Raw genomic sequence first — 19,538 nt, 5'->3', positions numbered from 1 at the left:
AGATGGTTCCATTGACAGTCAGTTGCAATGAAAGGGCTAGCTTAAGGGTGCAAGCAGCACTAGGATTTGCCTGACTGATCAGCAAAGTGTTATACTCAGTTTTAGTTTCTCAGCTTGGATTTAATAGTTGTGTGACCTTGGACAGATGTTTATCAATGTATATCTCTAATTACTCATCTTTAAAATTGAATAACATCTTCCCGATGGCATTAATTGAAATGATATATAAATATACTTCTTTTTAAGTTAATTAATTATATTACAAATGGCCCCTCCTGGTCCCCTTTATAAATATACTTATTTAAAATTTAAATAAGTTTTATGTTAATGGTTTGTAATTATACCTGACAGTTAATACTGTGTTTTTACGAATAAATATAATTATTAATAAACAACCAATGCCAAAGAACTAAAGGGATGAACACTAGGCCAGCGTCCAAAATAAACAACAGGCAAATCTACAGGGAGGAAGTGTTTAAGAACAAGTAAGATAAAGTCAACACTGTGTGTGCTGTGTGTGCTTTGAACGGTCTTCTAGTTGCAGAAAATACAACAGTGGAATAAAGAACAATAGCAAGAAATTATCCTGTCAAGAACAAGAGTTCAGAGGAGGGCTTCAAAGCCTGCCTCCCTCCCTGTCTTTTTTCTCCCTCCTTTACCCCCTCCCTTCCTTCTTTCCTTCCTGTTTTAGTCTTTCCCCTTTCTGTTTTAGAAGGCTTTACTTTTAATGATGCGATATCTGACAACATTCTCTTTGTTTTAAGTTATGCATAGATGTATTGTGAACCTTTTTCTCTTCAGATTTTACTATACAGGGTATTTTCTTGGAAACTGCAGGAATGAATCCCTTAACAGCTGATTCTTTTGTAAAAGAATCATTTTGGGTTACCACACTCAGGATGATATTTTCTAATTCCATCCATTTGCCTAAGAATTTCATGAAGTCATTGTTTTTAATAGCTGAGCAATTCTCCATTGTGTAAATGTATCACAGTTTATGTATCCATTCCTCTGTTGAGGGACATCTGGGTTCTTTCCAGCTTCTGGCTATTATAAATAAAGCTGCCATGAACATAGTGGAGCATGTGTCTTTGTTGTATGTTGAAGCATCTTTTGGGTATATGCCCAGGAGTTACAGCCTAGCTGGTCCTCAGGTAACACTATGTCTAATTTTCTGAGGAAGCATCAAACTAATTTCCAGAGTGTTTGTACCAGCAATCCAACCAACAATGGAGGAATGTTCTTCTTTCTCCACATCCTTGCCAGTATCTACTGTCTCCTGAGTTTTTTGTCTTATCCATTCTGACCAGTATGAAGTAGAATCTCAGGGTTGTTTTGATTTGCATTTCCCTGATGACTAAGAATGTTGAACATTTCTTTAGGTGCTTCTCAGTCATTCGATATTCCTCAGCTGAGAATTCTTTGTTTAGCTGTGTACCCCATTTTTAAATAGGATTATTTGATTAAATGGAGTCTAATTTCTTGAGTTCTTTGTGTATATTAGATATTAGCCCTCTGTCAGATGTAGGATTACAGTGAGCCTCGGAAACAATAGTAGATTGGAATAGATCAATAAACTTGTAATATGATCAGAAATGCCTGTGTAGTTACAGCTAAAGAAGCTTCTGAAGAGCCTGTTACCATTAAGAAGAAACTATCTACTTTGATTTAAAACAATGGAAAATATGCCTTAGTATCATTCAGAAATTATTCATGCTTCAGCCAAGGTAGGCTCACAGGTACAAAAGAGTAAAGTCACTTAAAAGACTTTCCCTTGGGAAAAGAATACCTTAGGATACCTTGCTCCTGCAGATTTACCTACTAAGTCATTTCCCAGGCACTCATTTCCCTGTATTCAACCATTTAGGCACTGAAAAGCTAATGTGCCTACAGTTCATATGGATCCCGTAATTGCTCCAGCTGCCAGAAGACCATAACATTGTCTACACAATACTAGTTTTTCAGGAATATAGAATTTGAGAGTTGGATCATGAAGGTTTCCACTCACATCTCAGGGAACAGATAGGAAGATAGACAATATATGACAGGGTTGGAGTTCCTACAGACAGTTCTATGGGCTAGGTATGAAGCTTTGAGGTACATTCTAGGCTGCAGTGGAGGTCCCGAAATGATAGAGAAACTGTAAATGTGGATTACTGCCCACTAAAGGCACAGACAAGATGCTGAACCAAAATGGAACCTGAAATAGTAAGTTAAAACAAAACTCTTCTTCATTTCAGTTGTTTTGTGAGGGTGTTTCATCAGACCCAGAGAAACAAAACTAAGGAGGAAAGTAGGTTGATGTCCAAATGTGTGTGAGGGCTGGCACAAATTAGGTCAAGGCCCATGATTAAATAGTAAAAAGTAAGGCAGGAACAAAGATTTTGTAAGGCAGGAGAGAAGGGGAGGAAAATCAAGATGGAGACGGAAAAGGACAACCCAGATCCAGGTGGTCCTGAATGACCCTAGGTAGTTATGTATATTTCTTAAAGGATAGATTTCTATAGGTCAATTTATCTTATCTAGGTGGGGGGTTATATCCTTATCAACTGGTTGTGAGTTTATCGCGTGGATGTATTGTGGATTGAGAATTTAATATATAAATATGATTGTTGTGCTGCAGTTTGTTGAGTCTTGATTTTACCAGATAGCCGCCAGGAGAGATACTAACCAGAGATAAATTATGGTTAATAGTATATGGCCCCACAGGTGCTGAAACTAACTCTAGGGACCAGCGTGGCACCATGGCTTACAGATTGCCTGGGTCTGAGTACTTGGGGGCAGCGTGGAGCTGCTGAGATAAAAGTACCCCACAGTGCCATGTTGCTAGTGTAGAATAAAAAAGTTTAGCCATTTTTAAAAAATATTTACTGCAACAGAGGAAGTGGGTCATTGGGCCATGGCTTCCAAGATTATTCCTACTCTCTAGGTCTATACTCATTATTTCCTTATTTATCATGAGTTGAAGACTATTCTTCCATTAAATTCTCCTATACCATGGTTTTCTCAATGTTAATAGAGCTGAGAACTGTGAACTGAAATCTCTGAAGTCATGGGCCAAAATAAATTATTTCTCTCTATGTTGTTCTTATAGGGATGTTTGCCATAGCTATGCAGAAGTAACAGAAATAGTTAATAAGTGTTAGTCTTGTAATACAGAATTAAGCCTGTATGCTCTTAGGAGTGTATATCAGGAAGCCATTCTACATAGTGAGACCATCATTCCCAATTATTCCTTGGATGACCTTTGCCATGTTTCAAGGAACTTTACCTCAATGCATCTACTTGCATCGCCTCTCTTTTTCCCAAGCACCCATTCAGTACTCAGTTCAGTAAATGTTCAAGGGCACCCAGGTCTATTTTTACCTAAGGTTGAATGGATGTCAGTGAATCTGAAATCCTTCTCAGGAATTATGATCTTTTCAGGGGAGTCCTTTGATAGAAAGCACAATAAACTCTTCATAGAATTCCCAATCAGTGTCCGTATTCACCAGATCAGTTCAATGAAGTTCAAGGTTAACATTAACAAATAGAATTCCTTAGGTATAACATTCAATTTTCTCAGCATGGCATTTAAGACTTGCTATATTTTGCATATAGTTCAAATACCTCCTCTCAAGTTTCATGTATTATAATTCCAACTCATTGAAAAAGAAATTGGTATTCCAGTGCATATTAACAGAGATTAGGTTTTTTTCATAGTACAAATTGACTTAATTGTGTAAGAAAAAGGAAAAATTAAAAAAAATAACTCATAAAGAAACCAGACGTTAATTATTTTATATTTATCCTTCTTTCTCTGGACCACTACATATCCATAGGATGAGGTTAAGCTGTCATTTAGCTATTGCAGTGTCCCAAATTAATATGTACTAAATCCAGAGCTTCACTGTAGTTTCTCTATCCAGTTAATTTCTTGGTAATATCTATGAAATAAGCTAGGCGAACATGTAGTCTAAAAGAACAAAGTTGCACACTGACTTAATGAAAGGATTTCTTATAAAATAATTCCTTTTATTTCATATGAAGAATTGAAGACAAAAATACGTTTTAAGAAGATTATCTCAGTGGGTGGGACTCTTACTGCCAAGCCCAAGTACATGAGCTTGATCCCAGGGACCATATAATGGAAGGAAAGTACTAACTCCTACGGTTGTCCTCTGGCCTTTAGGCAAGCACCATAGAATTCTTGTGTTCATGAATATATAAGCAAATAAATGCTATGCATATATGTGTAAATTTTAAGAGGTGCTGAAGACACGGATCAGCAGTTAAGAGCATGAACTGCTTTTACAAAGGACCAGAGTTCAGTTCTTAGGACTCACATCATTCAGCTCACAAACGCCTATAATTCCACTTTCCATGAGAATTCAGCACCCTTCTCTGGCTTCTACAAAAAAGCATTGCACTTTCCTGTATAACCCACACTCAGGCACACATATAAACACATAATTTAAATTAATAATTGAAGATAATAATAAAGATTATTTGAAGAAGTTAAGAAGACTCAGTGGATAAGAGTGCTTGTTTTGTTAGCACAAGTACTAGAGTTTGAATCCACATAAATAGCAGAGCAGGGCTGCAGGTGCCTGTGATCCCAGCACTAAACATAGAGGTAGGTGCCAGCCCAGCCAAAATCTCCAGCTTGCATTTCAGTAAGAAACTGTCTCAGAGCTGAAAAGATGGTTCAGTGGTTAAAAGTGCTTACTGCTCTTGCAGAGGACTTAGGTTTAGGTTCCAGAATCCACATGGTGGCTCATGAGCTCCTTTTACTCCAGCTCTGGAATCTGTTGCCTTCCTCTGACTTTCAGACTCATACTCATAAATAAAAAAAATGAAATATAGATTATGAACATCCTGTTCTACCATTCACATGATGGCTCATGCCTTGCACTAATGTGTACACAATACACACACATTGGGGTGGGGGGAGAGGGGGAGAGGGAGAAGAAGAGGGGACTGTTGGGTGTTGTAGAATTTTTTTTCTACCCTACCTTTCACCACTCAGTTCCTGAATAAAAGACACACACAACCTCTATATTAACAATAGGCTTTAAACAGCACAAGAACTGGGCAGATATTGACCCTCTATGCTAGTAGAAACTACTTTCCTATCAATAACCCAGTGTTATTATTTACTATTTTTCATCTGGGATGCTCTTAACTCCAATTGGTCGGCTCTCAGAGCCATGTTTTCTTAAACTCACCTAAATTGTGGTGACTTCTTCATCCTCCTGGTTCTCCTCTGACCTTAAGTTGGGGAATTCTTAATCTCACCTATGTCTCTTCTGCTTAGCTATTGGCTGCTGGCATCTATATCTACCAATCAGAAATAACTTGGGGGCAAGGTCACATGTTGTCACTTGGGTCTACATGCTGACTCCAAATCTTGGGGGACTACACTTAGCATTACAATGCATAGCAAGACCAAACCTAAAGAGAGTGGGGAGAGGGAGAGAGAAAGATTGTTTGAATATCATTTCAGTAATAGATTATTATGTTCTTTTACATGTTGATACAAATAAGTGACTAGACTGTTATTCTGCTTTGTGTAATTCTGAAACAAAATGGTTCCACATGACATTTTAGCATGTTCTCCTATAAAATTATGTTTCTTTAATTCATTAAGTAATAAACACAGAATCTAGTGGTTAAACTGAATGTAAGTGTACCAAATTACAGCATCATCATAATAAAGTTTCTCTGAAAGGATATAACATACTTTATTAAACCTGGATGTATTGTGTCTATGGTTCACAACTGAACTGTCCAGTAATTCATAAAGACAGAATGTTCTCACTAACTTAACCTCATGTCCTTGACAATGAATACATTTAGTGTGCTATGTAGGTATGGATGGTACCATATTAGGCAAGAACTTTGAGCCAGTCACATTTTAAAGTGAACAAGTTTGCCACCCATAGTTATGTCAAGCTGAAGACGTGTTATGTGTGTGTGTATGTGTGTGTGTGTGTGTGTGTCTACACACATGTATATGTATATGTTACTAAAAAGAACCATAAGTGGTAAAACTGGAACTTTGGGGCAATTATGCTGCAGCCCTTACCTTAGCAGAATGGTATAAGCTTATAAGTTGGGAATATGAGAGACAGAAGACTTTGAGCAAAGAAATTGGGGATCTTCATGCACCCTTCAGAAACAAATATTGAAAGCTGACAGGTTCTAACCCATAGAATCCCTTCTCCTTGTACTGCCACTCTATTATAGCTAGATCCAGGAGAAGGGTAAATAGGCAAGTAACTAGTGTCAAACCTGCTTTGAAACTCAAAGAGCCGATGCCAACAATCTCTGGACAGGAAACAATATGCAAAATGCAAGCCTTTCCCCATCTCCTGTGAATGAGTAGTAGAAATAACTGTCCTCTTTCCCCTTTGGTTGATAAGAATAAATATAGAAGTGATCCAATTCCATGTCAATATCTATTAATAGAAAAATCCCACTCAGCACTCTGTTTTCATTGGCTTGAAATGGATGCTCAGAAACATATGGCTAGAATTAAAGTTCAGCTTCTCAGCTGTAAGTTTGGTAACTTTAAAATTATAATCAAAGGACTGAAGAAGTTAATTTATATCCATTTTTGTAGTCGAAGATGTGCATTTTAAAATGTATTTTATATTTATTACAAAGAAATATGCATGCATACATGTCATTTTGTTTGTAGCATATTGGAACACTTGTTTTTTATTCAGCATTTTGCCTTTGCAGATGGTTCCTAATTCACAATGGGAAGGGGGAAAAATTCATCTGTTTTCTTTTCAATTTGGCTTCTTTATATATCTTGAGGACACATAACATTTCCAAATGGCTCAGGATGAAGAATCAGTATTGTTGGCCTTTTTCTTTCTCAGCTGCTCATTTTATTTTTAATACCTCAGTTCTCAGTCATTGCATCTTCTTCAGTGGAACAGAACTTCCTTGCTTCACCTGCCTTGTCTGAAATATTTGAGTAAATGCAAAGTTGCTTCTTGAGGCAATATTGACTTTTTAAATTTTGAATGGTGGTGACCTTCCTTTCATAATCATAACTCACTGTTTCCCAAGTCATTCCATTTGAATGTTGAGCCATTCAGACTGTTGGGTCTTTATCAAGCCCAAACCCAGGTATCAAATTGTTGACCTCATTTTAATTTCTAAAACCAAATAGTAACAGTAAAATGTCTGGTCATGTACAAATTCAGTCCTGTGTTAACTAAGGTTTGTAAGAATGTTTTTATTTTATGTGTATATGTGTACCATGTAAGTGGTATGTGTCCCAGGAATAGAGTTATAGGTGTTTGTGACCTAACATGTGGGTGGTGGAGACTGAACCCAGTTCTTTTATAAGAACTTTTAATCAATGAACCATTTCCCTAGCACCTTGTATAACATTTTCATCAGTGATGGGTTATATACATGAAAGTGGATCTCACAAGGCTATAGCGATAAACCATCTTTGCTTGCATAAATATACTATAAATAAATGGCCTAGTCACATGTTTCTCAGAGTCTATCCATTTAATAAAATAATTTATGTTTTTATACAATCCTTCTGAATGTTAGAAGTTTTAAATTTACTAGTTTGATATTTTGACCTGGTTTATTAATTAAAATGTTTGGATAAAATAATGTTTCTTTGTATAGATAAAAATGCCAACTTTTTTCTAGTTTGTCATTGAATTATCTTTTGACTCAAGTTCTCCATTTGAAAAAAATAAGAATGTCTACTTATAATTCTGATCTTCAAAGATACATACAAAATAGGGTGCATATGCTTTAAAAACCAATTTAATTATTAATTAATTCTTTACCAAATGAAGAAGTTTATACATCAAGAAATCTTGTCAGTGAAAAAGAAATGATATGTATTATTCAAAAAATTAATGAACTTTTTTTCAGATTATAGGAAAAGAGAAGTTTAATTTATCTGGTTTTAATGAAAGTCTCCCCTCCCTCCAGCCTTAACCAACTTTTAGCTATCCTGCATGTTCCTATGTTTATCTAATGATAATACTTAAATTTTATGTTAAGATTTGATATGTACTGTTTGGCTTCCTATCAAGTAGGTTACCAGAATGTCTTAGTTGGGGTTTTACTACTGTGAACAAACACCATGACCCAGGCAGTTCTTATAAGGGCAACATTTTATTGGGGCTGGCTTACAGGTTCAGAAGTTGAGTCCATTATCAAGGAGGGAACATGGCAGCATCCGGCCAGATGTGAGGTAGGAAGAGCTGAGAGTTCCACCTCTTGTTCCAAAGACCACTAGGAAAAGACTGGCTCCCAGGGAGCTAGGATGAGGGTCTTAAAGCCCACACCATGACACACTTCCTTCAACAAGGCCACAACTACACCAACAAGGTCATATCCCCTAATAGTGCTACTGCCTGGGCCAAGCATATTCAAACTGTAACACAGAGGGAAATAAAGTTAGCCACTCCTGTCCCAAAAACATGGTGAAGGATCAATTCATACAGATTGACATGAATTAGAAAGTTGAATTAACTACATTTCCCAAAGATGATCTGAACAACCTCTATCGATTTGTTCCAGGTCATAGACAATGAAAATTTAGAATGAAGCTGATTCAGCGTTCTTGGTTTCCACTTGGAATGTTGCTTCTAAACATTCAGGCATCTTCTAAAAACATACTCCTAAGAAAATCTTACAAGTCTTCATATGCAGAGCATACGTAAGTCTTTCATGTTGCAGTTTTTAATATTGTGTGTACTGCTTTCTGAAGTAAGAGGATTTTTTTACCACCATTGTTCTCAGATGATTTCCATAGATATTCATTCATTTTTACTTTGAGTCATATTCTGTAGAATCTCAAACACAGCCTAACTATTTTGCAATTTTCAGAAAACATATTATTTAATTATCTATGTATTTTCAGGGGATGTTTTTATTAGTCCAGAAAAGAGCATACTCCAAGCTTATTAAAATAAAACAAGTTAATTCTGTTAGAAAAAAATAGTTCAATAATACACAGAAAGCAAGTTCCATTATTAACTAAAAATGAACAGGCTAATAAAAAAATACAGCTAAAAGAGAAAAAGTAGATATTTTTATATCAGATGACTGACCCCAACCCCAAAAAATCTGAGTCTAGGACATTGACACAGACCACTATTATTATAGAGTAATCAAACTTAAAGAACATCTGAGACTTGATGATACCTAGACAAATCATGATATCATCTACAGAAATACTTGGGAGAATGTAGATTGGTAGCACTGGGTAGTCCTGGGTGTTTGAACTGTGCCTTGTCATCATAATGGTGGAGCAGAAATAGAGTTGTTTTGCTGAAACTAGATTTTTTGCCCCTCTAAAGATGATTGATACTGCCTCACCTCAGCCTGCTTCTGTTGATATCAAAGAAGCAATCAACTTAGGAGTGAATGCCCGTGATATTGAAACACTTCAGTTCTACTTCATCTCACTGTCCCCATTTATTTAGGAACTGAGCTCCAAGAGCCTGGTTACTTTAAGAGTCCACTATATGAAAAATATGCTGAATTCTAAAGCACTGAATTCTAAGTGCACTCCATGTACATCCTTGCAACTCCATCAACATAAATTGATTTGACTTCAGAACTTCAGTTCCTTATCACTCACATTAAAAGTGTAGGATTAGGTATTTTCCTCAAGTTTTATAAATAGTTAACAGACTGAAATAAACATCTTATACTTCATCTTTCCTATACTTTGTTTACCAAGATTTATTAATGCTAGAAAACAGAGATGCAGAACTACTACTGAGGTATGAAAATCATAACTATCACCACCATCATTGGGGTTACAAAATATAGAAGAATCTGTCTCACAACAGGGTGTTTGGCATACTTGAGGTTAGTCTCTGACAGTCCTAAGGAAACAGCTCAACTCTGATGCTAAATTGATATGAATATCATTTGGTTTGAATTGGAAAATAGTCACCCATCTCCATCTGCATTGGTGTGGGTTTGAACAGTTGCTTGTGGGTTTGAACAGTTGGTTCACTGTTTAGAAAGACTACGGGACCTTTGAGGTGAGAAACATGGTGGGCAGAAGTGGGTCACTAGGTGTGCGCCTTTGGCAATTATAATTTGACCCCATTCTCCATCTAAATCTTCTGCTTCCTGTCTAAATTCAAGTGTGAGGAGCATCAGCGCAATGCTCTATAAGCATGTTATTGTGCACTGCGTACACAATTTTCCTTGTATTATTCTGATTTCTCTGTCCCCACGCCTGGTTGCAATCCAGACATGGCACTATAGTGCTTATTCTAAGTATCTTCTGCCTCAGTGTTGTGTAAACACTGTTCTCCATTTATTCTCTGATTTATAATAAAAGCAAGTCAGCCAATGGCTAAGCAGAGGAGAGAATAGGGCTGGACTTTGTAGGATGGTATCACAGGTGAGGTAGGCACAAGATAAAAGGAGGCCTGTCATTGGATGAGAAGGAAGGATGGGCAGGAGAAAAGTTTGAAGGAAGAGGAGGAGACTGGAACAGAGAAAGGTAGAGAGAGGAGAGAGGAGAGGGTGAGAAGCCATGGCAGGTGATGTTAAGATTCTGCTCTGTGTATTTACAGGTTGTTATTAATGTTCCTAAGGGATGGATGGTACCGGGCTTTGTATGTTTAAGTGGGCAATTATATCTTATCAATTGGGTCAAAGATTATTGTGTTGTGTGTTCTTTTATGTGATGGTTTGAGTGTAGGAAAGTGTGCTGCCACAGAGTCAGGATGTGATTCCGCCAAGATATCTAGCAGTGCGGACCTAGCGAAGTAAAAGACCACCATATTTTTATTTTTATATTTTTACAACAACAGACTTCCCTTCGTTTTCATTCTCAGTCAACATGGTAGCATGTTGTGAAGATCCCTGACCTGTCTCCAAGCTCTCCTGCTGTAGATAGCAGAGGACTCTAGAGTTGTCTGAAGAGGACATGGGTAATGCTTTTCTCTGTGTCCCATGTCAAAGATGAGCTATTATGGGCATATATGTGTTACAACTAATTGTCATTTTTCAGAGATAAAATGAGAAATCATATTCAAAAACTAAACAGACCCCATTTTTACTGTTTTTACCTTTGAAACTAATAAGATGGAGCATAAAAATGGGCTCCTTCTGGGTCTAGCATGTGAAAGTGGTGTGTAAAGAATGTTGCTTGCGAAGTACCTGTACCAGGAACACAAGTTTGATCACCATGTTCTGACTTCTAAGTGCCAACGACAATCTCCAGCTCAAAAACACCACAGAGTAAAATATAAGAGCTTTTGCTGTTTTCAGCTGCTTGTTATTGTACTCCTTAGACATTGAGGCTGTACCCCATCATCTTTTCTGTCTTCAGTTGAAGCCACAGTTTTGCCAATTGATTTGTGGTTTTCATGACACACTTCCTGTAACACCCATGCTTATTCCTATTCATGTTTCTTAGGTCATGTGAAAACCTCATCTCTACCTTTTCTCCTCTTCTACTTGCTCTTTCAAAATCAGAAGAGTTATGTCTGCAAATACCAACCATGAAGAATATTGACTGAAGAACAACTTGAAATATATCCCCCCAAAAACTAAAATCAATGTCACTAAAAAAGACTTAACTTACAGTTCATTGGCCCTAATTTGAGAACTATTATTTGATTTTTGTTTATTATAAATTAGAAAGAATGACTTAGGAAAAGGGTAGTTTGCTAGAGAAGCCCTGGTTGTCAGCGAGTGTTGAAAGAAGACACAACACAACAGGGAAGAGTCAAAACCATTTAAAACTTCAAAGAAAAGTTCAAACAACCTAAATTTTCAGAATTGGCTTTATTATGTGTAGAGCAAACATAGTATTCATAGGTAGGAAACTTTATAATATTTTCTTAAAGGCTGGGATAAAATGTTTAAACCATGAAAGGGATGATATATGAAAAGTAGGAAATGGTTTTTATTGGTTATTTTATTTATTTACATTTCAAATGTTGTCACCTTTCCTGGTTTCCTCTCCACAATGTTTTATTTGAACAGAACAAGCTTATATGAAACAATTGCACAATTCTAGACAAAACAATACTATTTTATTATATATGCATATATATGTGTGTGTGTGTGTGTGTGTGTGTGTGTGTGTGTGCTTTTTGCACCCATGAAATATTTTAAATAATACATCTCAATACAGTTCACCCTTACAATGCATTTTGACAATTTGTCAAAGAAAATATTTGGGTCATTTATAAATTCTGTACCTTAGCTGCACCCACTTATGAAATTTATGTTCAAAGAAAGCAGTTCTCCATACATAATAGCAGTTTATCTAACATATATTCTAAAATCTTCAGGTAAGTGTATAATGTGTTAAGAATATTTGTAATGTCATTAAGCAAGAACATCAGAAGCAAGGACTTTCCAGTGCCTGACGGTTCTACCATAGTCTATAGACCATTCTGTGTCCTGTCAAAACTCTTCAGCAAATTTAGAAAAAAGAACATTTGTTCTCACTATAAATACATTTCAGTTAAATACACAAACACATACACACACACACACACACACGCGCGCGCGCGCGCGCGCGCGCGCGCACACACACACATCGCCCTATATTGTCACAAGAAAAAGTATGCCCAACAATGAAGTCATACTCTCCGTCCCCTATCACATCGGTGTTCACCTCCTTTGAGCTGAAAAAATGCTTTTTGTTTCACTACTTATTATTAAATAGTGATGGAAATTAGTTTTTCCTAGTACATCTGAATCACACTCTCTTTTTTAAGCTTATCCAATATGATCTACTTACCTACAACATATATCTCTGAATTAAGGCTTTACTTGTTCATCTTTAACACCAGAAACAAAGACAAGCATTTGTCTATATTTTCCACATACAATAAATCTATACATTAAAAACAATATAAAATACATACTTTCCATAGAAACTTGCTTTATCTTTTCCCAAACCTCTAAAAATTAAGAGAGCATTTCAGTAGCACACATTATCTAGCACAGGCTATGGAGATTCATAGTACATTAAGAGAATAATCTTATTGTGGTCCTTAGTCAAAAAATCTAACATTGACTTTGTTTTTTTCTAAAAGTCACTCCATCATTGTAAAGTATAAAGAATACTGAGATGATCAGTTATGCATTAGAACAAGTGAAGTGCTCAAAGCTAAGGCAATGATATACAAAAATGGAACCTATATCTTGTGTGTAGACCCTTTCCAATCTATCCTGCTTACTGAGATGATTAGTTATGCATTAGAACAAGTGAAGTGCTCAAAGCTAAGGCAATGATATACAAAAATGGAACCTATATCTTGTGTGTAGACCCTTTCCAATCTATCCTGCCTACATTCCCAGAAAATACCAACTAAAACTCACATTTTTAACAAAACCCATTTCCTCATTATTATACTCTCCAAGTGTGGTTCTGATGGTGTTTCACACATGCATTCAAAGTTGATCAAACACTTCACCTTACAAGCTATGTCACCATGAGCTATCTGCTTATAAAAGTTCTTGGTACAAAGAACCTGACTACAGATAATTTCAACAAACCAATTACTTCTCTGATTTTGTGTATGTAAGACAAGGCATGAGGAAAATGGAAAATCCCCATGGAATCTGTTCTCATTTCACTTAGCTGATAACAACAAATGGAGATCACATAATTACATCCCCTTTTTCCTTAGCTATATATGGTCTTGTCTGGGTCATTTTAGAAAGCAGTCCAGAAATTTGATGTTTTCTTAAGCCAAGTAAGGAAAAAAAGAAGAAGAAAATGCAGTTCCGGAAATGCCATCACTAACAGGAAAGCTATAGGGGTGCAGAGCTGTCTTGGAAAAGCTTTTTGCAGCCCTCTCTTCTCAGACTCACTGATGATATAGACAGATTCACAATGTAAAAACAGAGGTCATTGTTAGCCCCCTGCTGTGACTTACTTTCCGTCAAAAATAGCACTCTTTGTTTCTGATTGCTTATGAGACAACACACAAAGAGTTTCAATTATTTGATTGGTATTGTGATTAGAGATGCAGCTGAAGTGAGATAAAAGACAGTATGAACCAAAAAGGAACACGGTAACTCAGTATGGGTTCTGAATCTGATTTCTAAGATCACCTGATGCAACAGAAAAAAAAAAGGTTCTACACTCAGAGAATCCTTTTACAACAATAACACAAGAAATTTGAATAAAAACAAAAGGCTGGTAGGGGATTAGCAGTTGGAGAATGTCCTATCTAGGGTTACAATTGTTGCCATAAAACACTATCACCAAAGCAATTTGTGTAAGAGAGGATTTATTTGGCTTACCATGAGTTGGGACCACTGAGGGAAGCCAAGATAGGAACTCAAACCAAGTGGGAACCTGGAATCTGGAACTGATGCAGAGGCCATGGAGTGATGCTGTTTACTGGTTTATTCCCCTGGTCTTGTTAAACCTACTTTCTTTTAGAATCCAGGACCAACTGCCGAGGGATGGTCCCACCTACAATGGGCTGGGCTGTCCCCCATACATCACTAATAAAAAAAAATGCCCTACAGGCCTTCGTACAGTCCCATCTTAGAGAGGCATTTTTCTCGATCGAGTCTCCCTCTACTCAGATGACTCTAGCTTATGTCAAGTTGACATTAAACTAGTCAGAACAGAAGATGTGTTAGGGAAGCATGATCCACTCAGAGATGGAATATTGATAAATGAAATGATGGAGCCTGTGTTGGGTGTGGCTATGTAGAACCACTACTGAGCTCTTTGTGCAATGACTCCATTCTCTCATAATGAACTAGAGTCTTAGTGTCATTTCAATTGTTGAAGAGCCAAGTAACCTCTGTTATGTTTGGGAGACAGTAAAATGAAAGCATTAATATCATTATTTTAAAATGTTGTGGTTTTATGAAAAATGAAGAAAAGAAAACAGAGATGGGAACCAACAGAGATATATTCACTTCTGTGTCCCACACATGACTGCCCCATCTTTGAGTGGTTAATTTGCAAAGTATTTTTATTACTTTTACTTTTTTACAGTCCAATCATTATCCCTCTCCTGGTCCTCTCTCACACAGTTCCTCATCCCATTCCTCTTTCCCCCTGTCAGCAAGAGGATGTCCCCACACTCTCCATCCCCACCAGACCTCCCCACTCCCTGGGGCCTCAAGTCTCTCACTGAGGCCAGACCAGGCAGTCCTCTATTTGCAGAGTACTTTATATGAACTATTCTATTAACCTTCATAATAACTTGAAAAGGTCTGTTTGTTATTATCTGTAATTAATAAGGAAATGGTCCCAGAGAAGTTGTATAATTTAGCAAAATAGTCTATGTCAGAGTTTAGTGGTCAACCAAGGTCTACTTGCCCTTAGGAAACTCCCTTCCCAAGGGGGAGGATCTCGGCATTCTAGAGAGTGGTGGGTACCAAGAGAATTTTAAATTCGATGAAGTGGAAATTTCTGGTTTCTTTGGAGACTCAGTAGTGTCATGTGATATTTTTCTGGAAACTGTCTTGTGAGAGGATGTCTTGCTGAGAACAGAAACGTGGTGTTTGTCAGGAAGCTGTCTTGTGAAAGGGCATGTGATGTTTTGCTGGAGCAGACACTTGAGAGGCCTCATGATGTTTAGAAGGAATATAAATATAACCCTACACTCAGTGAACCAACGCCGTCGCCTTAGTTAATCTTGCAACGCTTTATTGGTCTTTGCTGATCTTTGCTTGTCATGACTTCATGAAAAGAAAAGAGTCAAAGAACTTCTCATGCTATTCTGGATGCTTCTTGCTGCTTCTGCAGACTCATGACAATTCAGCAGAGCATCGAGGTTCCTTCTGGATTGATCCCCTGCTACTGATTTGTGTTTGGTGCTTGCAGTTGGACTGGAGTGCTGCTACTGAATTGGAATTGCCCCAAAGAACTACTTCTACACAGATCCACATCCCCATTTCCTGTTAACCTTTCTTCTTCCTTAACTTTAGTGAGTGGGTTAGAAGGGAGATTGAAGTGTTTAAGAACCCTTATTAAAGTACATTTTGAAAAATTAAGCCTACAGTTTGACTTTTTTACTTTAATGAGGCTGACTTGTCTTTCAAGCCTGAGTTGTTCTTCCTAAAAAGCAGACGAGTCTCACTGTTGCACTGAGTATTTGTAGAGGTTTCTGGCACAGAGAAATAAAGAATAACTAGCTTGTTTGGAAAGAATAGTTGAGCTTCAAAAATAAATGGAATTGATATTTTTAAATGCTTTAGGTGGTAAATAAATAAGTCAAATTCTTCTCATACCCAAGAACCCACCTTGTTAGTAAGGAAACCACTCATGCCTTTATTATTTCATCTTTTTAATTAATACTGACAATGTCTGAGAAGAGCCTAAGACAATAATAGCCCCTGAGATTTATCTGGGTTCCCATAGAGTTCACAGAATCATTTTGATGCAGCTACAAGCCCAGCTTGGCCATGCCTATCTTTGAATAAAAAGAGCTAAGACTATCATGTTGTCTTATCATCCAAGTGAGCATCATATCAGACCATGACTACCACTTCTCTCATACCTTCATCTGACTTTATAATAAAACTTCTTAATACTTTGTTGTTTTACATTGACAGAGTGGACTCACATGGAAAGTTTTCCTTTGACACTAAAGGGTTAAAGGGTTACAGACACAGAGAGACCATCTGCTTCACCACTAGTTAAAGTGAACTGAGTTAGAAGCCAGCTTTCCAATCCTTACTCCAGAATACTTTGACTGAATGTGCCTTCTTGTATGAGATAATCCCTCTTAAAAATTTAGTGCAATTTTTAATATTTTATAGAAAACCTATAGTGACTTCAATTTTCATTCCACACTATATTCTTGGCAAAAAGTCATCCTTTATAAAATATTTTACATGTAGCATGTTAAAAATGTTGTATCCTTGTAACTTAATATTAGGTGAAAAATATTTTCAACTACTAAACGGCGAGATTAGTTAGAAATTAGCAAATGATTTGACTTTTTCTTTTTTTTCATGAGGGATAAAATAGATGTGAACATTTCTAGTAGAATCAGAGTATAGACTCTTATGACATAACTTATTTATTCTTTTTAAAGCAAAGCATATTAAATATACAGGATATATTGTTCTTCCTAAGACTCATTTGCAAAAATATCACTAAACAAATAATAATATCTGGTGCAAATGTCTCTTCAATTTAGAAAAGAAATACAAAAACATTAGAAAGCTAGTAAATGCCCCACTATACCCTCCAAGAATATGAAGTTACAGTGTATTTATGGAACACATGTCTTTCATACCTTTGCAACATATGCATGCTGTGATCATTGGTAATATATAATTATTTTGAGTGCTCAAACAGATTCATGAAAGGTTATCATGTGACCATGTTCACTTGACATTCTTACTCTCCATTATGCTTTTGATGTAATTTTTAGTTATTAATTTCTGTCTTTGGGTACATTATTAGTTACATCTGTAGGCTGTTGAGGCCTGTGACAGTATAAGATACAAGAACAAAGGAGAATATAGGTAACAGACTTTTTAAGGCAGTCTTTTGTATATTTTAAGACACCTATTTTATCATCTTTAATGTAGATAATATATTTCTTAACAATGAAAAGCTGATAAAATGAGCTACAAACAATGTCATGTATTAGAAACTGAATACCAGGCTGTAGAATATTGGGAATCTGGGACAAGGGACAAGGCAAAGCTTTTGCTCATGCCCTTACTAGAGAAATAGAGAGCCCGAAACATCCTTATCCCTGATCCTGCTCAGTCAGTGTAACTGCACATTTTCTGCTTCATGTCCATGCTTATAAAACCTCATCTAAGACTCATAGCTCAGTCCCACTGGAGTTCTGGCAGAAGACACTGCCATCCTTTCTCTTGAAATGTTGCAGCCCAAGAAGTCTCTTTGAACCTCTGTACCTACCTCAGAAGCTCTCTTGTGGAGCACTCTACCTTTAAAGACAAATGACTCTGCACTGTGGTTCGCTGAATTAAACATGCTGCTAGCTGAGAAAGTAGCTCCCAAGGCATCTAGGGCATGTTATTCCTTTTGACACAAAATTCTTATTCCTGTACTTTGTGTGTGTGTGCGTGTGTGTGCGTGTGTGTGTGTGTGTGTGTGTGTGTGTAGTGTGTAGTGTGTGTGTGTAGTGTGTAGTGTGTGTGTGTAGTGTGTGTGTGTAGTGTGTGTGTGTAGTGTGTGTGTAGTGTGTAGTGTGTGTAGTGTATAGTCTGTGTATGTGCGTGTGTAGTGTATAGTGTGTGTGTAGTGTGTGTGTAGTGTGTAGTGTGTGTGTAGTGTGTAGTGTGTGTGTAGTGTGTAGTGTGTGTAGTGTGTGTGTGTGTAGTGTGTGTGTAGTGTGTAGTGTGTGTGTGCAGTGTGTAGTGTGTGTGTAGTGTGTAGTGTGTGTGTGTAGTGTGTAGTGTGTGTGTAGTGTGTAGTGTGTGTGTGTAGTGTGTGTGTGTGTGTGTGTGTGTGTGTGTGTGTGACTAGAACAAAAGCAATCATAAGTAATTCTAATAGCTCCTTAGCTTCTCTTGTGCTGTTTCTTCAGGTCTCTACCACCACTTCATATAAAAATGTCTGCTACTTGAATCTTTCAAATAGAAATACTAAGCCAAAGTCTAAGGTGGACCAGTAATGCTCCTGATCCCTAATTAAATTTCAGATGCTCCAACAGCACCTTTAGGACTAAGGACACTACAAAGGAATGGTCTGACTGTGTGTATCACATAATGGTTTTACAAATAACTTTTATTTACATTACATTAACTCTTTTGATATTCCTGAGAATGAAAAGATAAAAACAGCACCACATTTAAAGTTGCAGACTACTGTTCCTAATTTTGCTTCCATATTCACTAGCAGCATTCATTATTGAATACTGAGACAAAAAACCTAAACAGAAGCTAGCCTTTCATAGTGCCAAGTAAAAGAGTAAAACATCCTAAACACTCTGAGAGACAAAAGACCCATAGCTATAGCCTTCTCTCCAGGGAGATGTTCACCATCTAATGTGATCTAAGTGGCTAGTGTTTTTATTAAATATTAAAATTAGGCTCAACCAACCCAGATATTTATAATGTTACCTAGAAAAACTTATAATTCAAAAGCATGTGGAATGAAAGAGGAGGTAAGTTTGTCATAAGCCATGCTTGGAGCTTGTAGTGCTGTGTCCTCTTTTGTTTGGCTTCACAGAGCATCAGAACAATCATTCTTGTCAATCATGCTTTATACCATGGACTTTGATAATAGATAAGAGCCTGGGAGCTTTAATTCTTGAATAGTGTAAAGAAATATCTGTATAGTCATGATGGTTAATATTGATGGTCAACTTGACAGGATCTAGAATCTTCTTAGAGACAAGCTTCAGGAACACCTATGAAGCATTATTTAAATTAGATTAGCTTTGGGCATCCTTGTGGGTGATTATCAAGATTAGATTAATTGAGGTAGGAAGACCCCCTTTAACTGTGGGCAGCACCATATCATGAGGTAGGAGTCCTATTTTTATGTTCTCTCCAGTCTTCTCTAACAATATTGACCAAAACCCAGAGACTATTATTTTGGGAATAGGGACACATGA

This window comes from Rattus norvegicus, chromosome 6 (assembly GCF_021556685.1).
Source record: "Rattus norvegicus strain SHRSP/BbbUtx chromosome 6, alternate assembly SHRSP_T2T, whole genome shotgun sequence".
Lineage (NCBI taxonomy): Eukaryota > Metazoa > Chordata > Mammalia > Rodentia > Muridae > Rattus > Rattus norvegicus.
The sequence above is the reverse complement of the archived record's forward strand: the minus strand, read 5'-3'. Positions refer to the sequence as shown.